General features: G+C 46.9%; 22 non-coding genes and 1 pseudogene across 22 annotated transcripts; all 23 read right to left on the bottom strand.

The window, feature by feature from the left end:
* Nucleotides 1–4,953: 4,953 nt before the first annotated feature.
* On the bottom strand, nucleotides 4,954–5,025 carry TRNAA-UGC (transfer RNA alanine (anticodon UGC)). The gene has a single exon. It is a non-coding gene; the product is annotated as a tRNA-Ala (tRNA).
* A 265-nt stretch (nucleotides 5,026–5,290) lies between these two features.
* Nucleotides 5,291–5,362, bottom strand: TRNAA-UGC (transfer RNA alanine (anticodon UGC)). The gene has a single exon. It is a non-coding gene; the product is annotated as a tRNA-Ala (tRNA).
* Nucleotides 5,363–5,627: 265 nt separating this feature from the next.
* TRNAA-UGC (transfer RNA alanine (anticodon UGC)) lies at nucleotides 5,628–5,699 on the bottom strand. Its single transcript has one exon. It is a non-coding gene; the product is annotated as a tRNA-Ala (tRNA).
* A 265-nt stretch (nucleotides 5,700–5,964) lies between these two features.
* Nucleotides 5,965–6,036, bottom strand: TRNAA-UGC (transfer RNA alanine (anticodon UGC)). Its single transcript has one exon. It is a non-coding gene; the product is annotated as a tRNA-Ala (tRNA).
* Nucleotides 6,037–6,635: 599 nt separating this feature from the next.
* Nucleotides 6,636–6,707, bottom strand: TRNAA-UGC (transfer RNA alanine (anticodon UGC)). The gene has a single exon. It is a non-coding gene; the product is annotated as a tRNA-Ala (tRNA).
* A 938-nt stretch (nucleotides 6,708–7,645) lies between these two features.
* On the bottom strand, nucleotides 7,646–7,717 carry TRNAA-UGC (transfer RNA alanine (anticodon UGC)). The gene has a single exon. It is a non-coding gene; the product is annotated as a tRNA-Ala (tRNA).
* A 265-nt stretch (nucleotides 7,718–7,982) lies between these two features.
* TRNAA-UGC (transfer RNA alanine (anticodon UGC)) lies at nucleotides 7,983–8,054 on the bottom strand. Its single transcript has one exon. It is a non-coding gene; the product is annotated as a tRNA-Ala (tRNA).
* Nucleotides 8,055–8,319: 265 nt separating this feature from the next.
* TRNAA-UGC (transfer RNA alanine (anticodon UGC)) lies at nucleotides 8,320–8,391 on the bottom strand. Its single transcript has one exon. It is a non-coding gene; the product is annotated as a tRNA-Ala (tRNA).
* A 265-nt stretch (nucleotides 8,392–8,656) lies between these two features.
* On the bottom strand, nucleotides 8,657–8,728 carry TRNAA-UGC (transfer RNA alanine (anticodon UGC)). Its single transcript has one exon. It is a non-coding gene; the product is annotated as a tRNA-Ala (tRNA).
* Nucleotides 8,729–9,327: 599 nt separating this feature from the next.
* TRNAA-UGC (transfer RNA alanine (anticodon UGC)) lies at nucleotides 9,328–9,399 on the bottom strand. Its single transcript has one exon. It is a non-coding gene; the product is annotated as a tRNA-Ala (tRNA).
* Nucleotides 9,400–10,337: 938 nt separating this feature from the next.
* TRNAA-UGC (transfer RNA alanine (anticodon UGC)) lies at nucleotides 10,338–10,409 on the bottom strand. Its single transcript has one exon. It is a non-coding gene; the product is annotated as a tRNA-Ala (tRNA).
* A 265-nt stretch (nucleotides 10,410–10,674) lies between these two features.
* On the bottom strand, nucleotides 10,675–10,746 carry TRNAA-UGC (transfer RNA alanine (anticodon UGC)). Its single transcript has one exon. It is a non-coding gene; the product is annotated as a tRNA-Ala (tRNA).
* Nucleotides 10,747–11,345: 599 nt separating this feature from the next.
* Nucleotides 11,346–11,417, bottom strand: TRNAA-UGC (transfer RNA alanine (anticodon UGC)). Its single transcript has one exon. It is a non-coding gene; the product is annotated as a tRNA-Ala (tRNA).
* Nucleotides 11,418–11,679: 262 nt separating this feature from the next.
* Nucleotides 11,680–11,751, bottom strand: TRNAA-UGC (transfer RNA alanine (anticodon UGC)). The gene has a single exon. It is a non-coding gene; the product is annotated as a tRNA-Ala (tRNA).
* A 601-nt stretch (nucleotides 11,752–12,352) lies between these two features.
* On the bottom strand, nucleotides 12,353–12,428 carry TRNAA-UGC (transfer RNA alanine (anticodon UGC)). The gene has a single exon. It is a non-coding gene; the product is annotated as a tRNA-Ala (tRNA).
* A 262-nt stretch (nucleotides 12,429–12,690) lies between these two features.
* On the bottom strand, nucleotides 12,691–12,762 carry TRNAA-UGC (transfer RNA alanine (anticodon UGC)). The gene has a single exon. It is a non-coding gene; the product is annotated as a tRNA-Ala (tRNA).
* Nucleotides 12,763–13,700: 938 nt separating this feature from the next.
* TRNAA-UGC (transfer RNA alanine (anticodon UGC)) lies at nucleotides 13,701–13,772 on the bottom strand. The gene has a single exon. It is a non-coding gene; the product is annotated as a tRNA-Ala (tRNA).
* Nucleotides 13,773–14,037: 265 nt separating this feature from the next.
* TRNAA-UGC (transfer RNA alanine (anticodon UGC)) lies at nucleotides 14,038–14,109 on the bottom strand. Its single transcript has one exon. It is a non-coding gene; the product is annotated as a tRNA-Ala (tRNA).
* Nucleotides 14,110–14,374: 265 nt separating this feature from the next.
* Nucleotides 14,375–14,446, bottom strand: TRNAA-UGC (transfer RNA alanine (anticodon UGC)). The gene has a single exon. It is a non-coding gene; the product is annotated as a tRNA-Ala (tRNA).
* Nucleotides 14,447–14,711: 265 nt separating this feature from the next.
* TRNAA-UGC (transfer RNA alanine (anticodon UGC)) lies at nucleotides 14,712–14,783 on the bottom strand. Its single transcript has one exon. It is a non-coding gene; the product is annotated as a tRNA-Ala (tRNA).
* A 599-nt stretch (nucleotides 14,784–15,382) lies between these two features.
* TRNAA-UGC (transfer RNA alanine (anticodon UGC)) lies at nucleotides 15,383–15,454 on the bottom strand. The gene has a single exon. It is a non-coding gene; the product is annotated as a tRNA-Ala (tRNA).
* Nucleotides 15,455–15,719: 265 nt separating this feature from the next.
* On the bottom strand, nucleotides 15,720–15,791 carry TRNAA-UGC (transfer RNA alanine (anticodon UGC)). The gene has a single exon. It is a non-coding gene; the product is annotated as a tRNA-Ala (tRNA).
* A 4,081-nt stretch (nucleotides 15,792–19,872) lies between these two features.
* On the bottom strand, nucleotides 19,873–21,057 carry LOC126529865 (uncharacterized; annotated as a pseudogene).
* Nucleotides 21,058–21,116: the final 59 nt, after the last annotated feature.

Below are 21,116 nucleotides of genomic sequence, written 5' to 3'. Positions count from 1 at the left end.
AAACATAAATCGCGAGACCACTTGACGCAAAAAAAGATGCGCCAGGCCAAGGCCTCCGCTTTTAACGGAAACAAACAGGCTAGTTCGGCTGGTTCTTTCCCAGGTGGACGCCCAAACAAAAACAGCAAAAACACGATGCATTTTTTGAATAGCTGTTCGGGTCGCACACAGCACATTCATGACATACCAGAGCTTCGAAATCAAAAAGACATTACAGATAGAGGCACGGGAAAACATTGATAGCTGTCTTCCTTGCCACGCGACCGCTTTCTCTTTCATTCTCGAAGTTTCTTCTTTCCAGTACGAGCTGGGATCCCGATAACAATCCAGAGGTACTCCTAGATACCGCGTTGGCAAGGTGGACCATCGAAGCCGAGAAAAACAACCCGGTGTTACGTCCCATTCGCCATGCCAAAAACCGGAACTTTTTCCCCAATTGATCTGACTTCCAGTCTGAGCGCAGAATTTTTCAATCACAATTGTCGCTTCCCAGATGCTCTGTCTATCAGCGCAAAAAACCGCTATATCGTCAGCATACGCGAGTACTTTCACGTGTGATGACTGCAGTCTGTAACCTGAAATTCGGTCAGAGTTGATAATTGCCAGGCATAGTGGCTCTAAATACACTGCGAAAAGCAAGGGGGAAAGCGGGCATCCCTGTCTTACTGAAGAACGTACAGCAAGTTTGTCAGTGAGATCGCCATTAACTATAATGCGGGTCGTACAGTTCTTGTAGGCCATTTTTACGCCCTCTACTATAATGTCACCTAGTTTGGAGTGTTCCAGGATGGAAAAAAGGATTTCGTGGGAGACGCGGTCAAAGGCTTTCGCCAAGTCGAGCTGCATCATTGCTATCTGACCGCCAACTGCATCGACACATTCTAATACGTTGCGTGCGACATGTATATTTGTAGCGATGCTACGGCCTTTAATTCCACACGTCTGATGAGACCCTACCAATTTCGTGATCACAGACTGCAGTCTTTTTGCTAGAACCTTCATAAATACTTTGTAGTCGACGTTGGTGAGACTAATCGGTCGATATGACCCCACCAACAGTCGTTCTTCCGGATCATCAGTCTTGGGAATTAGAACTATGTGGGACGTATTGAAAGACAATGGAACCTGTTTTCGCTCATAAGCCTCAGTTATCACATGGAGCATGCACTGTGCAACAGGAAGCTTAAAGGTTTTATAAAAGGCCGCACTTAGCCCATCTGGTCCAGGAGCTTTCCCAGATGGTAGGTCGTCTATTGCTTTTTCTATCTCCTGTAAAGTTATAGGCAGTTCAAGACGTTCCTTAATTTCATCATCTAGTCTTGGCACCAGCCTCAAGAAGTCTACATGGAAGCCTTCTATGGTCTCGAGCTTATTGCTAAGAAGTTCTGTGAAATGTTCGGCTATAGCACACTGAATGTCTCTCGCATCTTCCGAAGTCCGGCCGTCAAATCGGATGCTCCTAATTTCTTTCTGGCAAGCGTATCTTTTCTCGTCTGATAGCGCTCGTTTTGTCGGCGTTTCGCCAGCCCACAATTTTTCAGACCTTGCGCGTATGACGGCGGCCCTATACCTGTCGGCGTCGATTCTTTCGAGCTGGCATTTCACTTCCCGTATTTCTTTCGTGAAAGTTCCCGGCGCGCTATTTTCCATGCTCAGCATCCATTCAAGTTGCCCGTTCATTTCTTTTTCTTTTTCTTTCTCTTTATAGCGAGCCACGCTGCTCTTTTCTATTGCTTTCATTTTTACCCACTCTTTGAACCCCTCCCATTCAGTTGCAAAACTAGCTGGCTGCGCGTCTAGCAGTTTGTCTAGCTTGGTCTTTACTTGCATAATGAACCCTTCATCCTCCAAAAGCTTTATGTTCAATTTCCATAAGTGCCAGTTAAAGCGCAATTTCCTGCCCTTCATTCCTAAAGTCATGCTCACGAGGCAATGATCACTGAAAGGCACAGGTTTAACGTCATAACTTGAGCATAGCGGCATAAGATCGACAGATACATACATTCTGTCTAGTCTCGCATGGCTCTCCCGCTGAAAGTGCGTGTATTCTGGGTGGGTCCCAGTGGAAAACACATTGCCAACATCCTCGAGACCATACTCATGCACAAAAGTATTCAAAACTTCAGAGCTCTTGTCTCTCAGTGGCCTAAACTTCACTCTGTCAGCTGCGGCGCACACACAGTTGAAGTCTCCCAGTACAAGTAAAAACTTGTCGCCATTCAACCATGGCTCAAGTGATTCAAAGAAAATTTTACGCTCGCTTTCTACATTAGGAGCATATACACAAACAATTCGCCACCAAAAATTCGAAAATGTGAAATCAGCAATCAAAAGGCGACCACTTGGGCATGCAAATACAGACTCTACGTTCACTCTTAACGTCTTACGTATGAGTACAAGGCACCCACCCGACGTCCCAACAGAATGACAAACGCACACATGAAAGTTTGCTTGAAAGGAAGACACCATGCGGTCAGTGTGCTCTTGGATCTCTATTTTCGACTCTTGTAAAGCAATTATGTCAATATCGTTATCCAGAAGAAGGCGATTAAGCTGGTATTGTCGCCTTCTTGCTCCCAGACCTCTGACGTTCAAAGTCGCAACTCGAAGTGGAGCAATAAGATTAAAAGCCATGTCTTAGAAGAAGAAACGCCTCTATCCGCATGGTGCCTACCTTCATGGTTGATGTAGCCTTCCTCACGACTGCCAGGACCTCTTGACACCGGTCGACCAACACAACCGGCGCTGACACCGACCAGGACACTGTGTTACTACGGAGGCTGTTTCCCCGCCTTCCGCGGGTCGGCCGGAAGGTTCGGCCGCGGTTTTAAAGACGAGCGTCTCACTCCCCCTGCCTTCGGCGGAGGCTCATCGCCGCTACCGCCTGGCTGCAGCTTGACGTCTCCGCTTTCTTCATGCGGACGTTTTCCAGCAATGGTGCTCGCCGCTTCCTGGTTCGTCTCCATGGTATCAATGCCGGGGGTCTCCACGCTGCTTTCTTTAGCGTCCGCGGCTTTCGCCGCCTCCTTTGCCTTGTCATCGTCGTCCTGTTCAGGCTTATGCTGCGCCTGTACACTACCATCTGTTGCGCCGGAGGGCCCCGCCTTCTGCTTCACCAGAGTCGTGAACGATGGCTGAGTATGCCGCTGTGGTTGTCCACCCACACGGGCTGCTTCCTCAGCATCCGTCTCGTCCATCAGCATCTCGGACGAGTCCTCGCTGGTTCCCGGGCCTGTAATGCTCGCGTAAGTGCGAGTACACTGGTCTTCTTCGTGCCCGAAGCGTCGGCAGATTCCGCAACGCGGGACTCGACATTCCTTGCGGATGTGGCCCGTACCGCGACACCGAAGGCACAGCGGGGGTCTGCCTGGTACCACGACAAGCGCCAACTCACCGCCAACGCTCAGCTGGTGTGGCAAGTCATCCAACTTCACGCCCGCTTTCAACTTGAGGGTGACAAGCCGGGTGGTTGATCCCTTCTCTGTCATACCTTGCACACGCCAGCGCTCCCGGGCTACTTCGGTAACTTTTCCATAGGGCGCAAAGGCGACACGCACGTCCTCATCAGGCACATTGTGTAGAAGCCAGTGGAGCTTCAGTCGAACGTCCTGGTTCGCCGGGTCAATCACCAGACAGCGCCGGTTTTTTACACGCAGCTCCCCGATGCTCGAGATCTTCTTCACCGCGTCTGCGTCCTTGAAGGTGATAGCCCAGACATGGCTCATGCGATACGCCCCCAGGGCGATAACATCCGGAAGAAGCGAATGCGGTGCCAGTGCGTCACGGAAATCTTCAATCCGGTACGGCCGCGCCGTGATATCAGCGTGCAAAAAAACTGTATTTAAAACATAACGACCTGTTGGCAGACCTGGCAGAACAACTTGGTAGGTGCCCTCCTGTTCCATCGTCCTGTTTCCGCGGCCAGAAAAGGCCGCTGAAGCCGCTCCAACGGAGCCCGTCATCATGCGTCCGTCACGCTCGGTGGCCGGAAGCAGAATGTCTGAGCTATACCCCCGAATTACATTTAAACGGGAATATTACGCACTTGATGTAGTATTGTAATAGAATCGTATGAAAAATTGAGCAGTTTTGATCCAATCACGTGCGTTATGGCTTGAAGCGCTAAGGCCTACACTTACTACTATGTGGCGGCGGAGGAAGTCAGTCCTCGGAAGGCGATTCCTCCAGTGCGCATTGCGTGCTATTATGTGCGCAGTGCCAAATAATTAGTTCATCGTTTTCACTATTATATAAAAATAATAAAAATTACGCAGCCAACGTGTAGGTACCGGCGATCGAACCCGGGGCTTCTGGCAAGCAAAGCGAGCGCTCTACCTCTGAGCTATACCCCCGAATTACATTTAAACGGGAATATTACGCACTTCATGTAGTATTGTAATAGAATCGTATGAGAAATTGAGCAGTTTTGATCCAATCACGTGCGTTATGGCTTGAAGCGCTAAGACCTACACTTTCTACTATGTGGCGGCGGAGGAAGTCAGTGCTCGGAAGGCGATTCCTCCAGTGCGCATTGCGTGCTATTATGTGCGCAGTGCCAAATAATTAGTTCATCGTTTTCACTATTATATAAAAATAATAAAAATGACGCAGCCAACGTGGAAGTACCGGCGATCGAACCCGGGGCTTCTGGCAAGCAAAGCGAGCGCTCTACCTCTGAGCTATACCCCCGAATTACATTTAAACGGGAATATTACGCACTTCATGTAGTATTGTAATAGAATCGTATGAGAAATTGAGCAGTTTTGATCCAATCACGTGCGTTATCGCTTGAAGCGCTAAGGCCTACACTTACTACTATGTGGCGGCGGAGGAAGTCAGTGCTCGGAAGGCGATTCCTCCAGTGCGCACTGCGTGCTATTATGTGCGCAGTGCCAAATAATTAGTTCATCGTTTTCACTATTGTATAAAAAAATAAAAATTACGCAGCACACGTGGAGGTACCGGGGATCGAACCCGGGGCTTCTCGCATGCAAAGCGAGCGCTCTACCTCTGAGCTATACCCCCGAATTACATTTAAACGGGAATATTACGCACTTCATCTAGGATTCTAATAGAATCGTATGAAAAATTGAGCAGTTTTGATCCAATCACGTGCGTTATGGCTTGAAGCGCTAAGACCTACACTTACTACTATGTGGCGGCGGAGGAAGTCAGTGCTCGGAAGGCGATTCCTCCAGTGCGCATTGCGTGCTATTATGTGCGCAGTGCCATATAATTAGTTCATCGTTTTCACTATTATATAAAAATAATAAAAATTACGCAGCCAACGTGTAGGTACCGGCGATCGAACCCGGGGCTTCTCGCATGCAAAGCGAGCGCTCTACCTCTGAGCTATACCCCCGAATTACATTTAAACGGGAATATTACGCACTTCATGTAGTATTGTAATAGAATCGTATGAGAAATTGAGCAGTTTTGATCCAATCACGTGCGTTATGGCTTGAAGCGCTAAGACCTACACTTTCTACTATGTGGCGGCGGAGGAAGTCAGTGCTCGGAAGGCGATTCCTCCAGTGCGCATTGCGTGCTATTATGTGCGCAGTGCCAAATAATTAGTTCATCGTTTTCACTATTATATAAAAATAATAAAAATTACGCAGCCAACGTGTAGGTACCGGCGATCGAACCCGGGGCTTCTCGCATGCAAAGCGAGCGCTCTACCTCTGAGCTATACCCCCGAATTACATTTAAACGGGAATATTACGCACTTCATGTAGTATTGTAATAGAATCGTATGAGAAATTGAGCAGTTTTGATCCAATCACGTGCGTTATGGCTTGAAGCGCTAAGACCTACACTTACTACTATGTGGCGGCGGAGGAAGTCAGTGCTCGGAAGGCGATTCCTCCAGTGCGCACTGCGTGCTATTATGTGCGCAGTGCCAAATAATTAGTTCATCGTTTTCACTATTATATAAAAATAATAAAAATTACGCAGCCAACGTGTAGGTACCGGCGATCGAACCCGGGGCTTCTCGCATGCAAAGCGAGCGCTCTACCTCTGAGCTATACCCCCGAATTACATTTAAACGGGAATATTACGCACTTCATGTAGTATTGTAATAGAATCGTATGTGAAATTGAGCAGTTTTGATCCAATCACGTGCGTTATGGCTTGAAGCGCTAAGACCTACACTTACTACTATGTGGCGGCGGAGGAAGTCAGTGCTCGGAAGGCGATTCCTCCAGTGCGCATTGCGTGCTATTATGTGCGCAGTGCCAAATAATTAGTTCATCGTTTTCACTATTATATAAAAATAATAAAAATTACGCAGCCAACGTGTAGGTACCGGCGATCGAACCCGGGGCTTCTGGCAAGCAAAGCGAGCGCTCTACCTCTGAGCTATACCCCCGAATTACATTTAAACGGGAATATTACGCACTTCATGTAGTATTGTAATAGAATCGTATGAGAAATTGAGCAGTTTTGATCCAATCACGTGCGTTATGGCTTGAAGCGCTAAGACCTACACTATCTACTATGTGGCGGCGGAGGAAGTCAGTGCTCGGAAGGCGATTCCTCCAGTTCCCATTGCGTGCTATTGTGTGCGCAGTGCCAAATAATTAGTTCATCGTTTTCACTATTATATCAATATAATAATTACGCAGCACACGTGGAGGTACCGGGGATCGAACCCGTGGCTTCTCGCATGCAAAGCGAGCGCTCTACCTCTGAGCTATACCCCCGAATTACATTTAAACGGGAATATTACGCACTTGATGTAGTATTGTAATAGAATCGTATGAAAAATTGAGCAGTTTTGATCCAATCACGTGCGTTATGGCTTGAAGCGCTAAGGCCTACACTTACTACTATGTGGCGGCGGAGGAAGTCAGTGCTCGGAAGGCGATTCCTCCAGTGCGCATTGCGTGCTATTATGTGCGCAGTGCCAAATAATTAGTTCATCGTTTTCACTATTATATAAAAATAATAAAAATGACGCAGCCAACGTGGAAGTACCGGCGATCGAACCCGGGGCTTCTGGCAAGCAAAGCGAGCGCTCTACCTCTGAGCTATACCCCCGAATTACATTTAAACGGGAATATTACGCACTTCATGTAGTATTGTAATAGAATCGTATGAGAAATTGAGCAGTTTTGATCCAATCACGTGCGTTATGGCTTGAAGCGCTAAGACCTACACTTTCTACTATGTGGCGGCGGAGGAAGTCAGTGCTCGGAAGGCGATTCCTCCAGTGCGCATTGCGTGCTATTATGTGCGCAGTGCCAAATAATTAGTTCATCGTTTTCACTATTATATAAAAATAATAAAAATGACGCAGCCAACGTGGAAGTACCGGCGATCGAACCCGGGGCTTCTGGCAAGCAAAGCGAGCGCTCTACCTCTGAGCTATACCCCCGAATTACATTTAAACGGGAATATTACGCACTTCATGTAGTATTGTAATAGAATCGTATGAGAAATTGAGCAGTTTTGATCCAATCACGTGCGTTATCGCTTGAAGCGCTAAGGCCTACACTTACTACTATGTGGCGGCGGAGGAAGTCAGTGCTCGGAAGGCGATTCCTCCAGTGCGCACTGCGTGCTATTATGTGCGCAGTGCCAAATAATTAGTTCATCGTTTTCACTATTGTATAAAAAAATAAAAATTACGCAGCACACGTGGAGGTACCGGGGATCGAACCCGGGGCTTCTCGCATGCAAAGCGAGCGCTCTACCTCTGAGCTATACCCCCGAATTACATTTAAACGGGAATATTACGCACTTCATCTAGGATTCTAATAGAATCGTATGAAAAATTGAGCAGTTTTGATCCAATCACGTGCGTTATGGCTTGAAGCGCTAAGACCTACACTTACTACTATGTGGCGGCGGAGGAAGTCAGTGCTCGGAAGGCGATTCCTCCAGTGCGCATTGCGTGCTATTATGTGCGCAGTGCCATATAATTAGTTCATCGTTTTCACTATTATATAAAAATAATAAAAATTACGCAGCCAACGTGTAGGTACCGGCGATCGAACCCGGGGCTTCTCGCATGCAAAGCGAGCGCTCTACCTCTGAGCTATACCCCCGAATTACATTTAAACGGGAATATTACGCACTTCATGTAGTATTGTAATAGAATCGTATGAGAAATTGAGCAGTTTTGATCCAATCACGTGCGTTATGGCTTGAAGCGCTAAGACCTACACTTTCTACTATGTGGCGGCGGAGGAAGTCAGTGCTCGGAAGGCGATTCCTCCAGTGCGCATTGCGTGCTATTATGTGCGCAGTGCCAAATAATTAGTTCATCGTTTTCACTATTATATAAAAATAATAAAAATTACGCAGCCAACGTGTAGGTACCGGCGATCGAACCCGGGGCTTCTCGCATGCAAAGCGAGCGCTCTACCTCTGAGCTATACCCCCGAATTACATTTAAACGGGAATATTACGCACTTCATGTAGTATTGTAATAGAATCGTATGAGAAATTGAGCAGTTTTGATCCAATCACGTGCGTTATGGCTTGAAGCGCTAAGACCTACACTTACTACTATGTGGCGGCGGAGGAAGTCAGTGCTCGGAAGGCGATTCCTCCAGTGCGCACTGCGTGCTATTATGTGCGCAGTGCCAAATAATTAGTTCATCGTTTTCACTATTATATAAAAATAATAAAAATTACGCAGCCAACGTGTAGGTACCGGCGATCGAACCCGGGGCTTCTCGCATGCAAAGCGAGCGCTCTACCTCTGAGCTATACCCCCGAATTACATTTAAACGGGAATATTACGCACTTCATGTAGTATTGTAATAGAATCGTATGTGAAATTGAGCAGTTTTGATCCAATCACGTGCGTTATGGCTTGAAGCGCTAAGACCTACACTTACTACTATGTGGCGGCGGAGGAAGTCAGTGCTCGGAAGGCGATTCCTCCAGTGCGCATTGCGTGCTATTATGTGCGCAGTGCCAAATAATTAGTTCATCGTTTTCACTATTATATAAAAATAATAAAAATTACGCAGCCAACGTGTAGGTACCGGCGATCGAACCCGGGGCTTCTGGCAAGCAAAGCGAGCGCTCTACCTCTGAGCTATACCCCCGAATTACATTTAAACGGGAATATTACGCACTTCATGTAGTATTGTAATAGAATCGTATGAGAAATTGAGCAGTTTTGATCCAATCACGTGCGTTATGGCTTGAAGCGCTAAGACCTACACTATCTACTATGTGGCGGCGGAGGAAGTCAGTGCTCGGAAGGCGATTCCTCCAGTTCCCATTGCGTGCTATTGTGTGCGCAGTGCCAAATAATTAGTTCATCGTTTTCACTATTATATCAATATAATAATTACGCAGCACACGTGGAGGTACCGGGGATCGAACCCGTGGCTTCTCGCATGCAAAGCGAGCGCTCTACCTCTGAGCTATACCCCCGAATTACATTTAAACGGGAATATTACGCACTTGATGTAGTATTGTAATAGAATCGTATGAAAAATTGAGCAGTTTTGATCCAATCACGTGCGTTATGGCTTGAAGCGCTAAGGCCTACACTTACTACTATGTGGCGGCGGAGGAAGTCAGTGCTCGGAAGGCGATTCCTCCAGTGCGCATTGCGTGCTATTATGTGCGCAGTGCCAAATAATTAGTTCATCGTTTTCACTATTATATAAAAATAATAAAAATGACGCAGCCAACGTGGAAGTACCGGCGATCGAACCCGGGGCTTCTGGCAAGCAAAGCGAGCGCTCTACCTCTGAGCTATACCCCCGAATTACATTTAAACGGGAATATTACGCACTTCATGTAGTATTGTAATAGAATCGTATGAGAAATTGAGCAGTTTTGATCCAATCACGTGCGTTATGGCTTGAAGCGCTAAGACCTACACTTTCTACTATGTGGCGGCGGAGGAAGTCAGTGCTCGGAAGGCGATTCCTCCAGTGCGCATTGCGTGCTATTATGTGCGCAGTGCCAAATAATTAGTTCATCGTTTTCACTATTATATAAAAATAATAAAAATGACGCAGCCAACGTGGAAGTACCGGCGATCGAACCCGGGGCTTCTGGCAAGCAAAGCGAGCGCTCTACCTCTGAGCTATACCCCCGAATTACATTTAAACGGGAATATTACGCACTTCATGTAGTATTGTAATAGAATCGTATGAGAAATTGAGCAGTTTTGATCCAATCACGTGCGTTATCGCTTGAAGCGCTAAGGCCTACACTTACTACTATGTGGCGGCGGAGGAAGTCAGTGCTCGGAAGGCGATTCCTCCAGTGCGCACTGCGTGCTATTATGTGCGCAGTGCCAAATAATTAGTTCATCGTTTTCACTATTGTATAAAAAAATAAAAATTACGCAGCACACGTGGAGGTACCGGGGATCGAACCCGGGGCTTCTCGCATGCAAAGCGAGCGCTCTACCTCTGAGCTATACCCCCGAATTACATTTAAACGGGAATATTACGCACTTCATCTAGGATTCTAATAGAATCGTATGAAAAATTGAGCAGTTTTGATCCAATCACGTGCGTTATGGCTTGAAGCGCTAAGACCTACACTTACTACTATGTGGCGGCGGAGGAAGTCAGTGCTCGGAAGGCGATTCCTCCAGTGCGCATTGCGTGCTATTATGTGCGCAGTGCCATATAATTAGTTCATCGTTTTCACTATTATATAAAAATAATAAAAATTACGCAGCCAACGTGTAGGTACCGGCGATCGAACCCGGGGCTTCTCGCATGCAAAGCGAGCGCTCTACCTCTGAGCTATACCCCCGAATTACATTTAAACGGGAATATTACGCACTTCATGTAGTATTGTAATAGAATCGTATGAGAAATTGAGCAGTTTTGATCCAATCACGTGCGTTATGGCTTGAAGCGCTAAGACCTACACTTTCTACTATGTGGCGGCGGAGGAAGTCAGTGCTCGGAAGGCGATTCCTCCAGTGCGCATTGCGTGCTATTATGTGCGCAGTGCCAAATAATTAGTTCATCGTTTTCACTATTATATAAAAATAATAAAAATTACGCAGCCAACGTGTAGGTACCGGCGATCGAACCCGGGGCTTCTGGCAAGCAAAGCGAGCGCTCTACCTCTGAGCTATACCCCCGAATTACATTTAAACGGGAATATTACGCACTTCATGTAGTATTGTAATAGAATCGTATGAGAAATTGAGCAGTTTTGATCCAATCACGTGCGTTATGGCTTGAAGCGCTAAGACCTACACTATCTACTATGTGGCGGCGGAGGAAGTCAGTGCTCGGAAGGCGATTCCTCCAGTTCCCATTGCGTGCTATTGTGTGCGCAGTGCCAAATAATTAGTTCATCGTTTTCACTATTATATCAATATAATAATTACGCAGCACACGTGGAGGTACCGGGGATCGAACCCGTGGCTTCTCGCATGCAAAGCGAGCGCTCTACCTCTGAGCTATACCCCCGAATTACATTTAAACGGGAATATTACGCACTTGATGTAGTATTGTAATAGAATCGTATGAAAAATTGAGCAGTTTTGATCCAATCACGTGCGTTATGGCTTGAAGCGCTAAGGCCTACACTTACTACTATGTGGCGGCGGAGGAAGTCAGTGCTCGGAAGGCGATTCCTCCAGTTCGCATTGCGTGCTATTGTGTGCGCAGTGCCAAATAATTAGTTCATCGTTTTCACTATTATATCAATATAATAATTACGCAGCACACGTGGAGGTACCGGGGATCGAACCCGTGGCTTCTCGCATGCAAAGCGAGCGCTCTACCTCTGAGCTATACCCCCGAATTACATTTAAACGGGAATATTACGCACTTGATGTAGTATTGTAATAGAATCTTATGAAAAATTGAGCAGTTTTGATCCAATCACGTGCGTTTGGCTTGAAGCGCTAAGGCCTACACTTACTACTATGTGGCGGCGGAGGAAGTCAGTGCTCGGAAGGCGATTCCTCCAGTGCGCATTGCGTGCTATTATGTGCGCAGTGCCAAATAATTAGTTCATCGTTTTCACTATTATATAAAAATAATAAAAATGACGCAGCCAACGTGGAAGTACCGGCGATCGAACCCGGGGCTTCTGGCAAGCAAAGCGAGCGCTCTACCTCTGAGCTATACCCCCGAATTACGTTTAAACGGGAATATTACGGACCTCATGTAGTATTGTAATAGAATCGTATGAGAAATTGAGCAGTTTTGATCCAATCACGTGCGTTATGGCTTGAAGCGCTAAGACCTACACTTACTACTATGTGGCGGCGGAGGAAGTCAGTGCTCGGAAGGCGATTCCTCCAGTGCGCATTGCGTGCTATTATGTGCGCAGTGCCAAATAATTAGTTCATCGTTTTCACTATTATATAAAAATAATAAAAATTACGCACCACACGTGGAGGTACCGGGGATCGAACCCGGGGCTTCTCGCATGCAAAGCGAGCGAGCGCTCTACCTCTGAGCTATACCCCCGAATTACATTTAAACGGGAATATTACGCACTTCATGTAGTATTGTAATAGAATCGTATGAGAAATTGAGCAGTTTTGATCCAATCACGTGCGTTATGGCTTGAAGCGCTAAGACCTACACTTACTACTATGTGGCGGCGGAGGAAGTCAGTGCTCGGAAGGCGATTCCTCCAGTGCGCATTGCGTGGTATTATGTGCGCAGTGCCAAATAATTAGTTCATCGTTTTCACTATTATATCAATATAATAATTACGCAGCACACGTGGAGGTACCGGGGATCGAACCCGTGGCTTCTCGCATGCAAAGCGAGCGCTCTACCTCTGAGCTATACCCCCGAATTACATTTAAACGGGAATATTACGCACTTGATGTAGTATTGTAATAGAATCGTATGAAAAATTGAGCAGTTTTGATCCAATCACGTGCGTTATGGCTTGAAGCGCTAAGGCCTACACTTACTACTATGTGGCGGCGGAGGAAGTCAGTCCTCGGAAGGCGATTCCTCCAGTGCGCATTGCGTGCTATTATGTGCGCAGTGCCAAATAATTAGTTCATCGTTTTCACTATTATATAAAAATAATAAAAATTACGCAGCCAACGTGTAGGTACCGGCGATCGAACCCGGGGCTTCTGGCAAGCAAAGCGAGCGCTCTACCTCTGAGCTATACCCCCGAATTACATTTAAACGGGAATATTACGCACTTCATGTAGTATTGTAATAGAATCGTATGAGAAATTGAGCAGTTTTGATCCAATCACGTGCGTTATGGCTTGAAGCGCTAAGACCTACACTTTCTACTATGTGGCGGCGGAGGAAGTCAGTGCTCGGAAGGCGATTCCTCCAGTGCGCATTGCGTGCTATTATGTGCGCAGTGCCAAATAATTAGTTCATCGTTTTCACTATTATATAAAAATAATAAAAATGACGCAGCCAACGTGGAAGTACCGGCGATCGAACCCGGGGCTTCTGGCAAGCAAAGCGAGCGCTCTACCTCTGAGCTATACCCCCGAATTACATTTAAACGGGAATATTACGCACTTCATGTAGTATTGTAATAGAATCGTATGAGAAATTGAGCAGTTTTGATCCAATCACGTGCGTTATCGCTTGAAGCGCTAAGGCCTACACTTACTACTATGTGGCGGCGGAGGAAGTCAGTGCTCGGAAGGCGATTCCTCCAGTGCGCACTGCGTGCTATTATGTGCGCAGTGCCAAATAATTAGTTCATCGTTTTCACTATTGTATAAAAAAATAAAAATTACGCAGCACACGTGGGGGTACCGGGGATCGAACCCGGGGCTTCTCGCATGCAAAGCGAGCGCTCTACCTCTGAGCTATACCCCCGAATTACATTTAAACGGGAATATTACGCACTTCATCTAGGATTCTAATAGAATCGTATGAAAAATTGAGCAGTTTTGATCCAATCACGTGCGTTATGGCTTGAAGCGCTAAGACCTACACTTACTACTATGTGGCGGCGGAGGAAGTCAGTGCTCGGAAGGCGATTCCTCCAGTGCGCATTGCGTGCTATTATGTGCGCAGTGCCATATAATTAGTTCATCGTTTTCACTATTATATAAAAATAATAAAAATTACGCAGCCAACGTGTAGGTACCGGCGATCGAACCCGGGGCTTCTCGCATGCAAAGCGAGCGCTCTACCTCTGAGCTATACCCCCGAATTACATTTAAACGGGAATATTACGCACTTCATGTAGTATTGTAATAGAATCGTATGAGAAATTGAGCAGTTTTGATCCAATCACGTGCGTTATGGCTTGAAGCGCTAAGACCTACACTTTCTACTATGTGGCGGCGGAGGAAGTCAGTGCTCGGAAGGCGATTCCTCCAGTGCGCATTGCGTGCTATTATGTGCGCAGTGCCAAATAATTAGTTCATCGTTTTCACTATTATATAAAAATAATAAAAATTACGCAGCCAACGTGTAGGTACCGGCGATCGAACCCGGGGCTTCTCGCATGCAAAGCGAGCGCTCTACCTCTGAGCTATACCCCCGAATTACATTTAAACGGGAATATTACGCACTTCATGTAGTATTGTAATAGAATCGTATGAGAAATTGAGCAGTTTTGATCCAATCACGTGCGTTATGGCTTGAAGCGCTAAGACCTACACTTACTACTATGTGGCGGCGGAGGAAGTCAGTGCTCGGAAGGCGATTCCTCCAGTGCGCACTGCGTGCTATTATGTGCGCAGTGCCAAATAATTAGTTCATCGTTTTCACTATTATATAAAAATAATAAAAATTACGCAGCCAACGTGTAGGTACCGGCGATCGAACCCGGGGCTTCTCGCATGCAAAGCGAGCGCTCTACCTCTGAGCTATACCCCCGAATTACATTTAAACGGGAATATTACGCACTTCATGTAGTATTGTAATAGAATCGTATGAGAAATTGAGCAGTTTTGATCCAATCACGTGCGTTATGGCTTGAAGCGCTAAGACCTACACTTACTACTATGTGGCGGCGGAGGAAGTCAGTGCTCGGAAGGCGATTCCTCCAGTGCGCCTTGCGTGCTATTATGTGCGCAGTGCCAAATAATTAGTTCATCGTTTTCACTATTATATAAAAATAATAAAAATTACGCAGCCAACGTGTAGGTACCGGCGATCGAACCCGGGGCTTCTGGCAAGCAAAGCGAGCGCTCTACCTCTGAGCTATACCCCCGAATTACATTTAAACGGGAATATTACGCACTTCATGTAGTATTGTAATAGAATCGTATGAGAAATTGAGCAGTTTTGATCCAATCACGTGCGTTATGGCTTGAAGCGCTAAGACCTACACTATCTACTATGTGGCGGCGGAGGAAGTCAGTGCTCGGAAGGCGATTCCTCCAGTGCGCATTGCGTGCTATTATGTGCGCAGTGCCAAATAATTAGTTCATCGTTTTCACTATTATATCAAAATAATAATTACGCAGCACACGTGGAGGTACCGGGGATCGAACCCGGGGCTTCTCGCATGCAAAGCGAGCGCTCTACCTCTGAGCTATACCCCCGAATTACATTTAAACGGGAATATTACGCACTTGATGTAGTATTGTAATAGAATCGTATGAAAAATTGAGCAGTTTTGATCCAATCACGTGCGTTATGGCTTGAAGCGCTAAGGCCTACACTTACTACTATGTGGCGGCGGAGGAAGTCAGTGCTCGGAAGGTGATTCCTCCAGTGCGCATTGCGTGCTATTATGTGCGCAGTGCCAAATAATTAGTTCATCGTTTTCACTATTATATAAAAATAATAAAAATTACGCAGCACACGTGGAGGTACCGGGGATCGAACCCGGGGCTTCTCGCATGCAAAGCGAGCGCTCTACCTCTGAGCTATACCCCCGAATTACATTTAAACGGGAATATTACGCACTTCATGTAGTATTGTAATAGAATCGTATGAGAAATTGAGCAGTTTTGATCCAATCACGTGAGTTATGGCTTGAAGCGCTAAGACCTACACTTACTACTATGTGGCGGCGGAGGAAGTCAGTGCTCGGAAGGTGATTCCTCCAGTGCGCATTGCGTGCTATTATGTGCGCAGTGCCAAATAATTAGTTCATCGTTTTCACTATTATATAAAAATAATAAAAATGACGCAGCCAACGTGGAAGTACCGGCGATCGAACCCGGGGCTTCTCGCATGCAAAGCGAGCGCTCTACCTCTGAGCTATACCCTCTTTTTTTTGTTTTTTCTTTATTACCTTCTTGGTACATGACAATGAAAGACATACAAAACACTAATATCGCTTTACAAGTAAAAGATGCAAGCGGTGCACTGGCCAGCTCACACCAAAGGATTAAAAGCGTTTCAGTTTGGCGAGGTCATCCATTAATGGGAGCCATTCCGGCTGTTCTTTTTGAGCCTTAAACACATCTCTTACATAAGACACATTTTCAATGAAATACTCTCGTACAGGGAGGATAGTTTCATCTGCATGCCTAAACGCCATTCGATTTTTCCATATACTGTGTAAGCTGATAAGCATAAACATGTCCCACGGCACTTCATCACCGCTATCTACCGATAGAAATCTTATGCAGTAAGGTGATATTGGAAGCTGCTTTTTTAAAGTTCGTTGCAAGACGTCCCAGTGAAATACAGCGTCTGTGCAGTGAAGGAACATGTGATCTATAGCCTCCGGTTTTCTACAGATTAGACAATTTGTGGACCATGGGACAAATATTCATTTCTCTTGTAGCCATGGTTTCACGGGCAGTGTGCCAGTGTGCAGCTGAAAGAAGAATGATTTCATTGAGGGCCGCACCGACATCTTTTTCACTCTCTTCAGTACATTCCCTTCAGAGCCAACACAGTATATGGAACGGTACAAAGGTATAGGCGACATAGTATCAATAAGGTCTTTATAAAGTTGTTTCCTTCGAACATCAGCAAGATACTGTGCAGAAAAGCGAACTTTCAAACACTGAAAAGCGCGCACAACCTCCCAAAGAAAGCCGCGCACCCGTACGCGTTTCACAGGGCTGGATGATACAACATATTCAGGTAGTGCCTCTTTCAACCAAATTTGCATTACCGTACGCAGGAAAGCATCTTTTTGGTCTCGGAGGAACATAAATCTTGACACAAGTTGCCTAAGAAACAAATGAGCCAAATCTAGGCCACCCTTTCCAACGGACAGAAATAGATTTGTCCGACTTGTCCTCTCCCAACTCGACCCCCAAAGGAACACTGCGAAAACTCGGTGCAATCTCTGGACGCTGGTCCGTGACATACACAGTGCCTGCAGCACATACCATACCTTGGCCACCAAAAAGAGGTTACATACTGTGGCCCGAGCAAAAATTGAAAGATCGCGGCCACCCCATTTGTGCGTACATTCGCGTGTGCGCTAATTTTCCGCTTCCCAATATATTGCAGGTTCTTGATATTGGTCTAGTGGCACTCCCAAGTATTTGACAGGTGACGTTGCCCACTGAACGCTCTCAAACATTTCAGGCGCATAATCCCATTTTCCGTGCCAGAAACCAAAACACTCCCCAGTTTATCACACTTCCGGAGGCTTTGCAAAACCTAGCCGCGTCCTTCACCACTTCAGTTAGACTTTCCCTATCTTCGCAAAATATGGCGATATCATCCGCATACGCAAATACTTTAACTTCAGTGGACAACATCGTGAAGCCACGCACTTTTTCGTTTGATATAATTTTTAGGCAAAAAGGTTCGAGATACAGTGCAAACAATGGAGACAATGGGCACCCTTGCCTCACGGAAGAACGAACTGTGATACTTTCACTCAGCTGCTTATTAACAATAAGGTTTGCCGTACAACCAGCATATGCCATTTTGACACCTTCCAAGAGCACTCGGCCGACATTCACGTGTTCGAGGATACAAAACAGAACATGGTGGTTGACGCGGTCAAAGGCCTTTTCCATGTCCAGTTGCAACATGGCTACACGTTTATCAAAAGCATCGCAGCATTCTAATATGCTCCGTGCTACGTGAATATTTGTCGTTATCGTACGTCCTTTAATCCCGCACGTTTGGTGCTGGCCTACGATAGCTTTTATTACATTCTGCAACCTTCTGCCCAGAACCTTCATGAATATTTTATAGTCCACATTCGTGAGGCTTATGGGCCGATACCCTCTGACTGACAATCTCTTAACCGGGTCTTCACTCTTCGGTACTATGACGATGTGACTTCTTCGGAAGGACGGAGGCATCATCTGCTTTTCGTATGTTTCTTGAATTACGCTGTGTAGAATATGCGCCATGTCAGACTTAAACGCTTTGTAAAAAGCTGCGCCTAGCCCGTCGGGACCAGGTGATTTTCCGGAGCTTAACTCGTCGATTGCGCGCTCTACTTCCGCTGCACTAATCGATGCCTCGAGCCCCAGCTTGACTTCATCCTCTAAGATAGGCATCAGTGCCAAGAACTCCGCCGCGAGGCCTTCTTCAACACTTTACTAGTGACCCAGTAGTCCTTCGTAATAATCAACAAACGCACGTTGAATAGTATTAAAGTCACGAGCCATTTCGCCCTTGTACTGTATCGCCTTTACATCGTTCTTTACTGCATATCGTTTTTCGTCGCACAGGGACCGCTTTGTCGGCGTCTCGCCAAACCACAACCGTTCTGCACGTGCGCGTATGACCGCTCCTTTATATTTCTCTTCATCCATCAGTTCTAACTTATTTTTTGTTTCTTTTATTTCTTTTTCGTACTGGCCCGGCTGAGCACTTTCCAGCCTCAGCAGCAAATCTAAGCGGCTCTGAAATTCTTTTTCGTCTGCCTTGTCGCTTTGACGCAGCGCACTCGCTCTTTCTATAGCGATCAGTTTTATTTCTTCTTTAAAATGTTCCCATTTTCCAATAACGTCCCTCTGATCACCCGTTTGCAAACAGTCAATTTTTTCTTTTACTGTAAACACAAAACGTTCATCCTCGAGAAGCCTTATATTAAATTTCCATAGTTCCCAGTTGAACTTCGACCTTTTGGTCTTCGTTCCTATTGTAACCATTACCATGCAATGATCGCTGAACGCAACGTTTTTAATCAAGTAGCCACTGCACATTGGGACCAGGCCAGCAGACGCGTAAACCCTGTCAAGTCTTGCATGACTTGCTTGTTGGAAATGTGTGAACTGCAGACGGGCACCTTCTGACAGAGCACTCCCGACGTCTTCTAAATTGTGCTCCAGGACAATTGCATTCAAAAGTAACGAGCTCTGGTTTCGAATGGTCGCGTTAGTAACTCTGTCTTCAGGCATGCATACGCAGTTGAAGTCACCCATGAGAATAATGTATCTAGGAGACTTCAGATAGGGCTGAACCATTTCGAAAAAAGCTTTGCGCTCATTTTCCTTATTTGGGGCATACACACACATTACGCGCCACTGTAAACCAAGATACGAAAAATCACACATCACAAAACGCCCGGTGTTGAAAACTGTAACAGATTCTTCAATAACACCTAAAGAATTTCGAATTAAAATGGCACACCCTCCTGACGTACCAACAGAATGACTCACGCATACATTGTAACGGCTTCTAAAAGGCTCAACCATGCGGTTCGTCTGAGCTTCACTTTCCACCTTGGTCTCTTGCACTGCCACTACGTCCACATCGTTCTCAAGCAGGAGGCGATTTAATTGATACTGACGCCGCCTCGCTGCCCGTCCCCTTACATTAAAGGTGGTAAATTTAAGTGCTGCTTCTGTTCTGCCTGCCATTTGCGCGACAAATTAAATAGGCCGAACGGCTTCGTGCTCACCTTCAGCCTTAATACACCGAGAATTGAAGCTCAGCAATTTTCCCTTCTCAAGAGTTCTCGAGCCCACCCAAGAGGCGTGCTCGCGTTCTGCAGCAGGCTGGCGCAGCCTCAGCGCGCTGGCCGTCGTAGTCCCGTTGTGGGTCGCCTCTCGTCCCTTGTCAAGCCAGAAGGAAGCCATGGTTGCTACGTCGGTGTAGTCTTCGCCGGCTTTTTGTCCCGCGCGATGCTGGGCTTCGGGCGAAACGTCGGCCGGCGCTGCCCTCCCGATTTGGGGGGTGGTTCGTCGATACTCGCAGAAGGATGCTGAACCTCTTCGACACAGGCCTTGTCGTGTGTCCTCTTTGCTGGAGCACTACTCATGCTTGTTTGGACGACGTCCATGCCTTCTCCCTCCTCTTGAGGTTTTCCATGTACTGCTTCCGTAGCAGTACTTGTGCTTAGCTCCGCTGCGTCAATCTTCGGGGCTACAACAGCCTGCTTCGACGCAGTGGTCTGGTCTTCAGTCTGTGTCGCTGCCACGCCCCCCTTGACGTCGTTAGGCGCTGCATGCGGCGTATTCTTTTCTGCTGTTCTCGCTGCCTCCTCGGCTTCGTCTGCATCCATGAGAAGTTCGGAGTCGTCTTCTCCTCTCATGTGCCCTGTGACATTTGCGTACGTTTTGGCGCACTGCGATTGGTCATGGCCGAAGCGACGGCACTGACTGCAACGGGGAACTTTGCATTCCCGTCGGACGTGTCCTGAAGTATGGCACCTTAGGCAAAGCGGGGCTCTTCCAGGAACCACAACGAGGGCCTGCTCTCCAGCAATGCGTAGCTGGTGAGGCAGGTCATCAATTGTGACTCCAGGCTTCATCTTCAAAGACACACAACGCGTTGACGAACCTTTGTCCATGACTCCCTGAACGCGCCAGCGTTCCTTGGCGACTTCCGTCACCGTTCCGTAAGGTGCAAAGGCTGTTCGCACATCTTCGTCTTGCACGTTGTACAAAATCCAGTGGATCTTCATCCTCACGTCCTGGTCGTCGGGATCAATGACAATGCACCGTCGTTCTTTAACAGTCACTTCACAGACTGAAAGCAGCTTCTTCATTCCGTCAACACTCTTGAACGTGATAGCCCAGATGTGATTCATCTGGTACGCCCCCAAGGCGACAACCTCGGGGAGTAGTGCCAAACGAACCAGTGCGTCGCGAAAATCCTCGACCTTCTAGGGCCTTGCTCTGACGTCGGCGTGCAAAAAGAGCGTATTTGCAACAATTCGACCTGTTGGTAGCCGCGGCAAAATAACTTCCTAATCCTGGTCACTCGAGCCAGCAAACCTGTTTCCACGGCCTGGCTGGGCCGCTGATACCGCTCCGTTGGAGCACATGATGCGCACGTCAGTCACGCTCGGTGGCCGGAAGTGGAATCCCTGAGCTATACCCTCGA

This window comes from Dermacentor andersoni, chromosome 3 (genome assembly GCF_023375885.2).
Source record: "Dermacentor andersoni chromosome 3, qqDerAnde1_hic_scaffold, whole genome shotgun sequence".
Classification (NCBI taxonomy): Eukaryota; Metazoa; Arthropoda; class Arachnida; order Ixodida; family Ixodidae; genus Dermacentor; species Dermacentor andersoni.
Note: the sequence above shows the minus strand (reverse complement) of the source record. Positions and strands in the feature narration are given on the sequence as shown.